We start from the raw sequence: 11124 nt of genomic DNA, 5'->3' as shown, positions 1-11124 counted from the left end.
TTTTCAAAACGTCAAAAGTTGCATTTAATGGAAATTTTAGAGCATGGAAACAATTTGTTTTTTTTAAAGCAAATATCATAACTACAATAAAAATTTGCAAATCCGAAACAATTTTTTTCAATTTTGTCAATTTATCAAAGTGTGAACAAGTCCCTTTAAGGGGATTGCAGGATTTATAACATTGTGATAACTGAAGGGGTCTGAATAATTGTTAAATCAATCAAATAAAATCAAACCATTTGCAGTCTACAAAACTAACTTTTTTGTCTTCATAGTCAATGTGGCTATGAACTTTTGAAAATGTCATAGGAAATTTTTCATAGCCAGAAAAAATTTGAATTAATTTACAGTAAAAATACAAAGCCGTTGCTCACGGGTATCTATCTTAATCCTATCAATGACAAAGTTACCCTCGCATTATAATTTCATTTATCGGCGAAGAATGCAAGTTCAGTTTACCAAAAGTATTATGACAGATAGAAAACTAAGACAAGTAGCCAAGCGGTGTCACTGTAAGAATTTACACCTGAAATTTGTAAAGTGATTATTTATTGGTTTATTTTCTCTGATTTTTTTTCATCGCAATTCAGGCAATCTTTATTCAATTTTTCTATAACAAATGCCGAGATTTTATCGCATTGGCGATCAGCCGATGGGTTAATTTTGCAGACTGCCATTATATGCAACATGTTTTTAAATTTAATATCTTTTGTGTTGTTAAATGAAAACAACAGCATAATGTAAGTTATTGTTGTTGTTTTTTTAATTAGAGTAATAATCAGAAAAATAACAGTATGCCGGTGCATAATGACTTGAAGAATGTTCAGTTTAATTAAATGTGTTTATTTTTCAGGTGAAAATGAAGTCTATGTTTGCAATTGGTTTTGCATTCACCAGTTTACTGAGCATGTTTAATTCAATGTGAGTACACAGAGGTATTGTTATTTCAGAAGAGTACACAGAGGTATTGTTATTTCAGTAAAGTACACAGAGGTATTGTTATTTCAGTAGAGTCCACAGGTGTATTGTTATTTCAGTATAGTACACAGAGGTATTGTTATTTAAGTAGAGTACACAGAGGTATTGTTATTTCAGAAGAGTACACAGAGGTATTGTTATTTCAGAAGAGTACACAGAGGTATTGTTATTTTTTTAAGAATAAACAGAGGTATGGTTATTTCAGTAGAGTGCACAGAGGTTTTGTTATTACAGTAGAGTACACAAAGGTATTGTCATTACAGTTGAGTACACAGAGGTTTTGTTATTTCAGTAGAGTGCACAAAGGTATTGTTATTTCTGAAGAGTACACAGAGGTATTGTTATTTCAGTAGGGTACACAGAGGTATTGTTATTGCAGAAAACTACACAGAGGTATTGTCATTTCAGAAGAGTACACAGAGGTATTGTTATTTTTGAAGAGTAAACAGAGGTATTGTTATTTTTAAAGAGTACACAGAGGTATTGTTATTTCAGAAGAGTACACAGAGGTATTGTTATTTTTGAAGAGTACACAGAGGTATTGTTATTTCAGAAGAGTACACAGAGGTATTGTTATATCAGAAGAGTACACAGAGGTATTGTTATTTATGAAGAGTACACAGAGGTATTGTTATTTCAGTAGAGTACACAGAGGTATTGTTATTTCAGTAGAGTCCACAGGTGTATTGTTATTTCAGTAGAGTACACAGAGGTATTGTTATTTAAGTAGAGTACACAGAGGTATTGTTATTTCAGAAGAGTACACAGAGGTATTGTTATTTCAGAAGAGTACACAGAGGTATTGTTATTTTTTTAAGAATACACAGAGGTATGGTTATTTCAGTAGAGTGCACAGAGGTTTTGTTATAACAGTAGAGTACACAAAGGTATTGTCATTACAGTTGAGTACACAGAGGTTTTGTTATTTCAGTAGAGTGCACAAAGGTATTGTTATTTCTGAAGAGTACACAGAGGTATTGTTATTTCAGTAGGGTACACAGAGGTATTGTTATTTCAGAAAACTACACAGAGGTATTGTCATTTCAGAAGAGTACACAGAGGTATTGTAATTTTTGAAGAGTAAACAGAGGTATTGTTATTTTTAAAGAGTACACAGAGGTATTGTTATTTCAGAAGAGTACACAGAGTTATTGTTATTTTTGAAGAGTACACAGAGGTATTGTTATTTCAGAAGAGTACACAGAGGTATTTTTATATCAGAAGAGTACACAGAGGTATTGTTATTTATGAAGAGTACACAGAGGTATTGTTATTTCAGTAGAGTACACAGAGGTATTGTTATTTCAGAGGAGTACACAGAGGTATTGTTATTTCAGAAGAGTACACAGAGGTATTGTCATTTCAGAAGAGTACACAGAGGTATTGTTAATTTTGAAGAGTACACAGAGGAATTGTTATTTTTGAAGAGTACACAGAGGTATTGTTATTTCAGTAGAGTACACAGAGCTATTGTCATTTCAGTAAAGTACACAGAGGTATTGTCATTTCAGGAGAGTACACAGGGGTATTGTCATTACAGTAGAGTACACAGAGGTATTGTTATTTCAGTAGAGTACACAGAGGTATTGTCATTTCAGAAGAGTACACAGAGGTATTTTCATTTTAGAAGAGCACACAGAGGTATTGTCATTGCAGTAGAGTACACAGAGGTATTGTTATTTTTGAAGAGTACACAGAGGTATTTTTATTTCAGTAGAGTACACAGTGGTATTGTTATTTCAGAAGAGTACACAGAGGTTTTGTTATTACAGTAGAGTACACAAAGGTATTGTCATTACAGTTGAGTACACAGAGGTTTTGTTATTTCAGTAGAGTGCACAAAGGTATTGTTATTTCTGAGGAGTACACAGAGGTATTGTTATTTTAGTAGGGTACACAGAGGTATTGTTATTTCAGAAAACTACACAGAGGTATTGTCATTTCAGAAGAGTACACAGAGGTATTGTCATTTTAGAAGAGCACACAGAGGTATTGTCATTGCAGTAGAGTACACAGAGGTATTGTTATTTTTGAAGAGTACACAGAGGTATTGTTATTTCAGTAGAGTACACAGTGGTATTGTTATTTCCGAAGAGTACACAGAGGTTTTGTTATTACAGTAGAGTACACAAAGGTATTGTCATTACAGTTGAGTACACAGAGGTTTTGTTATTTCAGTAGAGTGCACAAAGGTATTGTTATTTCTGAAGAGTACACAGAGGTATTGTTATTTCAGTAGGGTACACAGAGGTATTGTTATTTCAGAAAACCACACAGAGGTATTGTCATTTCAGAAGAGTATACAGAGGTATTGTTATTTTTGAAGAGTAAACAGAGGTATTGTTATTTTTAAAGAGTTCACAGAGGTATTGTTATTTCAGAAGAGTACACAGAGGTATTGTTATTTTTGAAGAGTACACAGAGGTATTGTTATTTCAGAAGAGTACACAGAGGTATTGTTATATCAGAAGAGTACACAGAGGTATTGTTATTTATAAAGAGTACACATAGGTATTGATTTTTCAGTAGAGTACACAGAGGTATTGTTATTTCAGAGGAGTACACAGAGGTATTGTTATTTCAGAAGAGTACACAGAGGTATTGTCATTTCAGAAGAGTACACAGAGGTATTGTTAATTTTGAAGAGTACACAGAGGAATTGTTATTTTTGAAGAGTACACAGAGGTATTGTTATTTCAGTAGAGTACACAGAGCTATTGTCATTTCATTAAAGTACACAGAGGTATTGTCATTTCAGGAGAGTACACAGGGGTATTGTCATTACAGTAGAGTACACAGAGGTATTGTTATTTCAGTAGAGTACACAGAGGTATTGTCATTTCAGAAGAGTACTCAGAGGTATTGTCATTTTAGAAGAGCACACAGAGGTATTGTCATTGCAGTAGAGTACACAGAGGTATTGTTATTTTTGAAGAGTACACAGAGGTATTGTTATTTCAGTAGAGTACACAGTGGTATTGTTATTTCAGAAGAGTACACAGAGGTTTTGTTATTTCAGTAAAGTACGCAAAGGTATTTTTTCAGCCCCCGGATCAAATGATCGGGGGTATTTTGTTTTTGGCCTGTCTGCCTGTCTGTTATGTATGTGTGTGTCTGTCACAAAACTTTAAGGTTGGTCATAGCATTTGCAATATCGAAGATAGCAACTTGATATTTGGCATGCAAATGTACAGTTTGTATTTCATGGAGCTGCAAATTTTTAGGGGTGAAAAATCAAGGTAATCCTTCAAGGTCAAAGTTCTTTTTTTGTCTAAAATTTCTGCCATGCTGCTTCCAAGCGCAATAGGGGGGATTAGTTTTCTCAAACACAGCTCTTGTTCTGTTATTTGCATATAGGTATTGATATTAAAGTTAAGCATACATACATAGTTATTCAGAGGTATGGTTATTTCAGGTGAGTACTTAGAGGGCTTGTTATTTCAGTTAAGCATACAAACATAGGTATTCAGAGGTATTGTTATTTCAGTTGAGTACACAGAGGTATTTTTATTTCAGTTTAGCATACAAACATAGGTATTCAGAGGTATTGTTATTTCAGTAGAGTTCACGAGGGTCTTATTATTTCAGTAAAGCATTCATACAGAGGATTTGTTATTTCTTTTGAGAACACAAAGGTATTGATATTTAAGTTTAGAATACATACAGATGAAGTGTTATTTCTGTTTAGCATATAAATGAATGTTAGGTTAAATAAAAGATGCGTAGTAATACATGTACACGCTTTGTGGAATCAATGTTTTTAGTAAAGTTTAGGCAAAAAGTCCAAAATGACCTTACATTATGTTGGCTAACATCTTTAAATCCAATCATTACTTTTCACAGCCATGTAAGTAGTACTTGTCTAAATACATATGCATATTTCAACGTTATCTTTATGCTGCTTGTAACATAACATTTTGTAAGAATGCCAGTTGTTGTTGTTTTTGCGTAGTTTTTTTAACCAATTTATTTGAGCTTGATTGCATCTAAAGCCTATAGGCTGTCTCCTTGGTAGAACCAGTACTTGATATCTTTTGGGGTGATCTAAAGAATACTTCCACTGTGGGGATTGAACCCATTACCTCCTGGATGCTTGGGGGGACACCATACCCGCTACTAGTCCCTTGTGTAACATACACAAGTAAAAATTGTCCAAGATAAGATATACAAACTTGATGTAATTTTCATGATTTTTTTTACACCAATCGAAAAGTGAAAAAATACCTTCTATTTCTTTTATAAATTATATGTAAAACGTTTATACAATAAATTGAAACAATTTTTGTTTGATTCTGCAATGACCTTCTTTCAGTGCATATAAAGCTTAGAGTTCTGCATGCTTTCCAGATTTGATGGGCCGTGAAGTCGCCAAGCTGCCTTTCGTTCCAATCTCGTTCATTCAGGGCATCTATCATCGTAACCTGGCAGGGGAAGACTGCACAGACTGTTCCTTCATCTTCCTCTATATTCTCTGCACCATGTCCATCCGACAGGTAGAAAGTCATGCTAGGGTCCACACAGATAATGGAAAACTGGACTCAATGCTTGTGTTTAAAGGGTCCTTTTCACGTTTTGGTAAATTGACAAAATTGAAAAAGTTGTTTCAGATTCGCAAATTTTCGTTTTAGTTATGATATTTGTGAGGAAACAGTAATACTGAATATTTACCATGGTCTAATAAAGCCATTATATGCATCCTTTGACGATTTAAAAACCTGAAAATTATAAAGCGTTGCAACGCGAAACGATTGAATAATTTGGAGAGTTCTGTTGTTGTCGTTTAATTTTGTGAAACTACGAAGATTACTGATATAAAGTATAAAATACGTCGTTCATACATGCTTGGCAGGATAGCCGAGCGGTTTAATTGGTTTTTACTCCAGGATTCCGGGGTCACTGGTTCGAGCCCTGATGCGGTCTACTTTTTTTCTTTTCTTTTAATTTTATTCTTGATTTTTTAACTGGAGCTTTTTAATTCCAATGTTTACATTTATCAATAAAAAGATTTAATGACAAACTTCAAAACATGCCAAAATCTGTGAAAAGGCCCCTTTAAAGTGTCATCACAGATTAGCCTGTGCAGAAATCACAAGCCGATCAGGGACGACACTTTCCACCTTTACTGGATTTTTTCTAAAGGACTCTCATTAAACAAAAAATACAAAAAAGAAACGCAAAGTGTCGTCCCTGATTGGCATCCCTGTTTTTCTTTCAGAACATCCAGAAGCTCTTAGGTCTGGCTCCGTCTCGTGCTGCCAGTAAACATGGAGGTGGATTCTTTACCCCGCCCACTTCTATGACCAAATAAGCACATTGGGCAGAACATTTGGTGAAAAACCCAAGCAAAATTAATTGCGTGGTGAGACGAATTGTGGTGCAAAATATTGAAAATATTATTGAATCTGAAGAAAATGGATATCATAATGATACAAAAGAAACGTCAGTAACAGCTGCAGACTTTCTCTTGGATTGTCCCTGGTTTGGATGTCTGAAACATATATTGTTTTTGGCTTTTCAAAAATTGATGTGTTGGTACCTTATGAAATCTGTGGAAAGTTTATGAAGTAATACTTAACAGGAAAGCAGTTTGTCATAAGTATATATTTATAATTTATTATACACAAACGAAGTTTAGGGGGTCACTAAGTGCGTTTTAAACATTGAGCATGGTGTCCACTCTCTAATTCAAGTAGTTTTCATCAGATCTGCACCAAACTTGGTCAGAAGTTGTATCTAGATAATGTCCAGGTCAAGTTAGAATATGGATCATGGGTCCGATGTTTTTTTGTGAAGACAACATGCAAAATATTCTGTGCCAATGCGGCATGTGGGGGTACTGATGTTTGTTTTTGGTGTTGACGATGCTTGTTTCAAATGCAATATAATTAAATGTTGTTCTTTTAAAGCATCGTTGTTTAAGTAAATGAATTTTGTCTGATTTCTACATAAGTATTTTAGGTTAAAATTTCAAAAAAAAAGAAATAGGAGGCAAAAAAGGTACACCGTTAGGCCGTTTCTTTAAGTGGAATAGAGGGTGGAATTAAAAGTGTGGTTGCTAGTAGAATTAACAACCAGTATACAAAGTTATGTAATGGATATATAATAATTTAAACAGTGTGCAATATATATTAAAATATACGAACATCAATAAGTAGAGCTTTGGTTTATTATGGCATCTTTTTTAGACTGTTTGGAGTCACATACACCAACACGCTGGCCAGACATCGTATCACAAGCTTAATAGTAGTCTTAGTGGTAATCATGGATATGTCATGGAAATCAAAGCTCCGATTGGTCATGCATTCCCATTTATCATTATACCGCTGCGAACGAAGTTTCGGAGTGGGGGCATATTGCAGTCACATAGTCCGTAGGTTGGTCGTGTTTATAAGTCTTCTTACAATTCTACAAGTTTGTGAAGGAAACTACTTACAAAGTTTTAAGTTATTGATTTGAATTCGTTAAATATACGATAACCTTAAAGGAGACTTTTCACAGATTTTGGCATGTTTTGAAGTTTGTCATTAAATGCTTTATATTTACAAATGTAAACATTAAATTTTAAAAGCTCCAGTAAAAGATCAAAAATAAAATTTTAAAAGGGAAAAAAAAGTAGCACTCAGCAGGGCTCGAACCAGTGACCCCCGGAATCCTAAAACAAAAACGCATTAGCTAACTGAGCTATCCTACCAAGCATACATAAGCTGCGTATTTTATACCTTATATAAGCAATCTTCGTAGTTTCACAAATTTAAACGACAACAACAGAACTCTCAAAAATAATTCAATCGTTTCGCGTTGAAACGCTTTATAATTTTTAGGTTTTTAAATCGTCAAAAGATGCATATAATGGCTATATTAGAGCATGGAAAATGTTCAGTAATACTCTTTCCTCAAAAATATCATAACTAAACCGAAAATTTGCGAATTTGAAACAACTTTTTTCAATTTGGTCAATTTACCAAACCGTGAAAAGATCCCTTTAAAGTATGGACGTGCATGACATCATGTTCTTCGTCCTCAGTGACCCACACTTGTAAGTCCCGGACATATCTGCAATATATTTGAGTCATGCTCTGTGAAAAGGGGGTTTAATGCTTGTGCGTTAAGTGTTGTCCCATATTAGCCCGTGCAGTCCGCACAGGCTAATCAGGGACGACACTTCCCGCCGAAACTGGATTTTGCTAAGAAGAGACTTTCTTGAAACAGAATCGATCATAAAAGTGGAGAGTGTCGTCCCAGATTAGCCTGTGCGGACTGCTGTGCGGACTTGAAGAGTTGACATAAAAGTGCATGAATATTGGAATTAGTTTATTGTAAAATGAGTCCAAACCGTAAGTTGTAAGACCGCAGTACACTAAGACGTAGCCTAGCCATGAAACATTTGGTTACAGTGTTGTCAACATTAAAATAAATCTTTTGACATGTCTGGATTAGTTTGTATAAGTGACCAGACTAATGGGAAATAGTACCAGAGAACGAGGTCCTTTGACCAAAGATCTAAACAAAATTGACAAAAGTAACAGGCACCAAATAGAAATGTAAGTTTCTTTTTCATATATTAATAATTAACTTACTGGATTGTCGGAAGTGACAGTTCCCTTGCAGTTCTCACTTCGTCGCTGAGAACATTCCCATCGAATCGTCGACTTGGTTTCCTTCTTCTTTGTGTACGAGAAACCTTCATAGCATTAATTTAGCAAAGACAAAGACAAAGACAAAAGTTTATTTCGTAAATAAAGGCCACCGGCCCAAAATACAGCATATATTAGTAACAAATTTTATTTTTGAGTTGTGATTACATCAAGTTTGAACATCAATTTTGTTCTACATCTTTCTTTTTCATTATTTCAGTTATAAAAAAGGCTATGCTTTTTAATTTACTTTCATCAGAAATTTGCATAAGATTGCAAAAATTAAGGAAATTTTGTTCACCATTGTACCATGAAAAGATAAACATTTGCCTTTCTTGGTTGAATCTGGTACATTTAAAAAATACATGAAACTCATCTTCAATACATACATTATTAAAATAGACGGAACAATATGCACATATTCGGTGTTCTCTTGAAATTCCTAAATGCCGACCAGTTTCAATTGCTAATTTATGGCTTGAACAACGGAATCTAGCAACTGACTTTCGAACATAAAATGGTATGTCGATAAACAAATATTTTGCTGGGTTTAGCATAGATTTGAATTGTTTGTAAGTATCACATCTTGATGAATTTCCTATAGTTTCAATCCAGTTCTGTGAATTACAATCAATCAATCTTTGTTTAAATGACATTAAGAATAATTCCACGTTTCCTTTTTCTTGACTAATCCAAACATAACCCAATCCATATTGGTACAAAATATTTTTTACAGATGTCACCCAATTAGTTCTTCCGATTTCGTCATGTCGCTTTAACATAATATAACAATTTCTAGGATATCGATCATCTGTCATACTAATCAATTTACACCAATATTTAACGCATTTTACATGATGATCTATACACAGAGGTAATCTACTACATTCTCCTAGTACAATGCTATCAAATACAGATTTATTTACACCAAGAAAATATTTACAATACTCGATTTGTACTTTTTCGAGAATGTCTGAGAATTCTATTCCATAAATCTCAGAGCCATATGTAAGTATAGGTTTTACCATTGAATCAAACAATTTAAAATATTCAGTGTATGAAAAATATCCAAAGTTACTTTGGTATGATTTAATAGCAAAAATAGATTTTCGGGCTTGGGCTGCAAGTTTTTCTTTCGCTTTTCTCCATGATAATTTAGGTGTAAAAAGAAGACCCATGTATTTATGTACAGATGTGACATTTACAGGATTATTTTTAAAGACCCAATGTTCGTATGATCTTAGCGGACCTCCGTTTCTAAAAACAATGATTTCCGTCTTTTGTTGGTTAATTGTCATACCAGTATTTTCACAAAATTCCGATATAGAGTTTAATTGTGATTGTAGCTCGATCGCAGTATCAGCGCAGCTCGCAACGTCATCGGCAAAAAGAATGCAAATTATATCGGAAATGTTTTCGGTGATAAAAATACCCCTATGACCTTTAGATTTTAGAAAGGTAGACAACTCGTTCATGTATAAATTAAAAATTATTGTACTGGCTACGTCCCCTTGCCTAGTACCGATGTTACAATTGAAGTTTTGCGTGACATTTTTATGATTTATCCGTACACATCCGCGTAGATTTGAATACATGGATTTTAATACTTGAAAAAGCTTCCCTCTAACACCATTTTTACTCATAGTTGTAAATAGTTTATGAATAATCAAACTATCAAATGCTTTTTGAAAATCGACGTAAAGCACATAAAACCTACCACCAGGTTTGCACGTATATTTTTGAACCATGCTTTGAAGAGTAAATAAATTATCAATGGTTGAATATCCCTTGCGAAAACCGGCTTGTGATTCCGCTATTTTATTGTTTAAATCTGCCCATTTGCAAAGTCTGTTGTATACGATTTTGGAGAATATTTTATACATTACATTAATTAAAGATATACCTCTATAATTAGAGGGGTCATCTGTAGCGCCTGACTTATATACCGGCACAATTATACTATCCCGCCAAGTATTTGGAAAAAATCCTGTATTGAGAATCTTATTAAATAAATCGCGAAATAAAGGTGTTATCAGATGCATCGTACTTTTATAAAATTCCGCCCCAAGGCCATCGGTCCCTTGCGATTTTCCATCTTTGAGTTTTGAAATACTTTTTATGATTTCTTCGTTAGTGATTTCTGTGTTTAAAATTTTATCTTGATCCTCTTCAGTTTCGTTAACCTCTAGGTTTATTTCATTTAGACTTGGTTGATTGTCCTTACAAAGAAGGCTTTTAAAATAGTCGTACCATGCTAATGGAGCTATATTACCAGAAACTTTGTTGTTCGTCTTATTACTACCTTTTATTATTTTCCAAAACAACTCTGGTTTAGTACGCGATAAACCCAATTCGTTCCGTTTTGTCGTTTGATACGCTTGTTTTTTGGCAGAGCACATATTTTTAAACCCTCTACGGAGTGATATATAGTATTGAAAGTCCGATATATCATTGCTTAACCGGAATCTTCTTAATGCTGCGTACTTCGATCGTTTGTTTAGCCGCGTTACAT

The 11124-nt window shown here is 34.0% G+C and overlaps 1 pseudogene; it reads left to right on the top strand.

Moving 5' to 3' along the window:
* Window positions 1–469: 469 nt before the first annotated feature.
* On the top strand, window positions 470–6906 carry LOC127857847 (calcium load-activated calcium channel-like; annotated as a pseudogene).
* Window positions 6907–11124: the final 4218 nt, after the last annotated feature.

The sequence above is a fragment of the Dreissena polymorpha genome, chromosome 1 (genome assembly GCF_020536995.1).
Source record: "Dreissena polymorpha isolate Duluth1 chromosome 1, UMN_Dpol_1.0, whole genome shotgun sequence".
Lineage (NCBI taxonomy): Eukaryota > Metazoa > Mollusca > Bivalvia > Myida > Dreissenidae > Dreissena > Dreissena polymorpha.
The sequence above is the reverse complement of the archived record's forward strand: the minus strand, read 5'-3'. Positions and strand labels throughout refer to the sequence as shown.